General features: G+C 37.2%; 3 non-coding genes across 3 annotated transcripts; all 3 read right to left on the bottom strand.

The window, feature by feature from the left end:
• Positions 1-121: 121 nt before the first annotated feature.
• On the bottom strand, positions 122-194 carry TRNAE-CUC. The gene has a single exon. It is a non-coding gene; the product is annotated as a tRNA-Glu (tRNA).
• Positions 195-499: 305 nt separating this feature from the next.
• TRNAE-CUC lies at positions 500-572 on the bottom strand. The gene has a single exon. It is a non-coding gene; the product is annotated as a tRNA-Glu (tRNA).
• A 280-nt stretch (positions 573-852) lies between these two features.
• TRNAE-CUC lies at positions 853-925 on the bottom strand. Its single transcript has one exon. It is a non-coding gene; the product is annotated as a tRNA-Glu (tRNA).
• Between the last annotated feature and the right edge of the window lie 2,638 nt (positions 926-3,563).

Here is a 3,563-nt window from a genome sequence, read left to right as displayed (position 1 = left end):
ACGGAATTGCCCTTCGGTCGGTTGTTATGATTTTATTTTTTTTATTTTTCCAAGGTAGATTGACAAGGCACTGCCGATGGTTCGTTTTCTTAAAAGAGAAATAACAAACGAAAAACTCAAATTCCGTTGCCGGGACTTGAACCCGGGTCTCTCGGGTGAGAGCCGAGTATCCTAACCAACTAGACTACGACGAAATTGCCCTTCGGTCGGTTGTTATGATTTTATTTTTTTTATTTTTCCAAGGTAGATTGACAAGGCACTGCCGATGGTTCGTTTTCGTAAAAGAGAAATAACAAACGAAAAACTCAAATTCCATTGCCAGGACTTGAACCCGAGTCTCTCGAGTGAGAGTCGAGTATCCTAACCAACTATACTACAACAAAATTGCCCATTGGTTAGTTGTTATGATTTTATTTTTTTTATTTTTCCAAGGTAGATTGACAAGGCATTGCCGATGGTTCGTTTTCGTAAAAAAGAAATAACAAATGAAAAACTTAAATTTCGTTTCCTAGACTTGAACCCGGGGCTCTCGGGTGAGAGCCGAGTATCCTAACCAACTAGACTACAACGAAATTGCCCATGGTTGTTATGATTTTATTTTTTTTTATTTTTCCAAGTAGATTGACAATCGTAAAAGAGAAATAACAAACGAAAAACTCAAATTTCGTTGCCGAGACTTGAACCCAGGTCTCTCGGGTGAGAGTCAAGTATCCTAACGAACTAGACTACAACAAAATTGCCCATCGGTCGATTGTTATGATTTTATTTTTTTTTATTTTTCCAAGGTAGATTGACAAGGCGCTACCGATGGTTCGTTTTCGTAAAAGAGAAATAACAAACGAAAAACTCAAATTTCGTTGCCGGGACTTGAACCCGAGTCTCTCGTGTGAGAGCCGAGTATCCTAACCAACTAGACTAGAACGGAATTGCCCATCGGTCGATTGTTATGATTTTATGTTTTTTATTTTTCCAAGGTAGATTGACAAGTCACTGCCGATGGTTCGTTTTCGTAAAAAAGAAATAACAAACGAAAAATTCAAATTTCATTTCCAGGACTTGAACCCAAGTCTCTCGAGTGAGAGTCAGGTATTATATCTAATTAGACTACAACCAAATTGACCATCGATCGGTTGTTATGATTTCATTTTTTTTTTTGTTTTTTCAAGGTAGATAAACAAGGCACTGCCGATGGTTCGTTTTCGTAAAAGAGAAATAACAAACGAAAAACTCAAATTCCGTTGCCGGGACTTGAACCCGGGTCTCTAGGGTGAGAGCCGAGTATCCTAACCAACTAAGAAATAACAAACGAAAAACTCAAATTCCGTTGCCGGGACTTGAACCCGGGTCTCTAGGGTGAGAGCCGAGTATCCTAACCAACTAAGAAATAACAAACGAAAAACTCAAATTTCGTTGCCGGGGCTTGAACCCGAATCTATAGGGTGATAGCCGAGTATCCTAACCAACTAGACTTCAACGAAATTTCCATTAATCGGTTGTTATGATTTTATTTTTTTTATTTTTCGTAAAAGAGAAATAACAAACGAAAAACTCAAATTTCGTTTCCGGGACTTGAACCCAAGTCTCTCAGGGGAGAACCAAGTATCCTAACCAACTAGTCTACAATAAAATTGATGATTTTATTTTTTTTTATTTTTCCTAGGTAGATTGACAAGGCACTGCCGATGGTTCGTTTTCGTAAAAGAGAAATAACAAACGAAAAACTCAAATTTAGTTGCCGGGACTTGAACCCAAGTCTCTTGGGTGAGAGCCGAGTATCCTAACCAACTAGTCTACAACAGAATTGAATTGTCCATCGGTCCGGTTGTTATGATTTTATTTTTTTTTATTGCCCTGCCAATGGTTCGTTTTCGTACAATAGAAGTAACAAACGAAAAACTCAAATTCTATTGCCAGGACTTGAACCCGAGTCTCTCGGGTGAGAGCCGAGTGTCCTAACCACAACGAAATTTTCCATCGATCAGTTGGTTTGATTTTATTTTTTTTATATTTCCAAGGTAGATTTACAAGGCACTCCCGATGGTTCGTTTTCATAAAAAAGAAATAACAAACGAAAAACTCAAATTTCGTTGCCAGGCCTCTCGGGTGAGAGCCAAGTATCCTAACCGCCGATGGTTCGTCTTCTTGCCAGGACTTGAACCCGAGTCTCTCGAGTGGGAGTCGAGTATTTTAACCAACTAAACTACAAACATAATTGCCGATCAATTGGTTGTTATGATTTTATTTATTTTTATTTTTCTAAGGTAGATTGCCGAGGATTTGTTTTCGTAAAAAAGATATAACAAACGAAAAATTTAAATTCCGTTGCCGGGACTTGAACCCAAGTCTCTGGGGTGAGAGCCAAGTATTCTAACCAACTCTTCTTCAAGAGAATTGCCCATCAGTCGGTTGTTATGATTTTTTTTTTTTTTTACAAGGTAGATTTAGAAGACACTGAAGAAAATTGCCCATCGGTCGGTTGTTATGATTTTTTTAATTCAAATTTCGTTGCTGGGACTTTTCGTAAAAAAGAAATAACAAACGAAAAACTCAAATTCCGTTGCCTAGACTTGAACCTGGGTCTCTCGGGTAAGAGCCGAGTATCCTAACCAACTAGATTACAACAAAATTGCTCATTGGTTGGTTGTTATGATTTTATTTTTTTTATTTTTCCAAAAACATTTTATTTTTCCAAAAACAAATTCCGTTACCGGGACTTAAACCCAAGTCTCTCGAGTGAGAGCCGAGTATCCTAACCAACTAAACTACAACAGAATTGCCCATTAGTCAGTTGTTATGATTTTATTTATTTTTATTTTTAAAGATATAACAAACGAAAAATTCAAATTCCAAAATTGCTCTCGGTTGTTATGATTTTATTTTTTTTATTTTCCAAAAACAAATTTGTTACCGGGACTTGAACCCAAGTCTCTCGAGTGAGAGCCGAGTATCCTAACCAACTAAACTACAACAGAATTGCCCATCAGTCAGTTGTTATGATTTTATTTATTTATATTTTTAAAGATATAACAAACAAAAAATTCAAATTCCGTTGCCGAGACTTGAACCCAGATCTCTTAGATGAGAGTCAAGTATCCTAAAGGTGTGAAAGTTATCTTATTTATAATCAAATAAATTACAAGGATATGGAAATACTAATAAATGGAAATAACAATAAATGGAAAGATATCTATAGTAATAAGGCAAATATTAGATATTTGCCTTATAATAAAATATCAAATATAATATATACGGGAAAGTATAATTTATTACTAAATATCCTTAACACCCCACCGCAAGCTGAGCGTCAGATTTGAACGAACGTGAAGCTTGGATCTGAAAAATTCAAAGAGGTTGCGAAACACTTTTCGTGAAGATGTCAACAACCTGGTTCAGAGGAGGCGTAGAGAAACACTTTCTTGGCCATCGAAAATTGCAGAGGGATTGCTGCTTAGCGGCGATGCTGCCTTGGCTTCGGTGAGAATATGTCTAACCCATGAAGAGGGATTGTCGCTTAGCGACGATGCTGCCTTGGCTCTGGTGAGAATATGTCTAACCCCAAGAAG

Source organism: Cucurbita moschata, unplaced genomic scaffold, assembly GCF_002738365.1.
Source record: "Cucurbita moschata cultivar Rifu unplaced genomic scaffold, Cmos_1.0 Cmo_Scf00030, whole genome shotgun sequence".
NCBI classification, from domain to species: Eukaryota; Viridiplantae; Streptophyta; class Magnoliopsida; order Cucurbitales; family Cucurbitaceae; genus Cucurbita; species Cucurbita moschata.
Note: the sequence above shows the minus strand (reverse complement) of the source record. Positions and strands in the feature narration are given on the sequence as shown.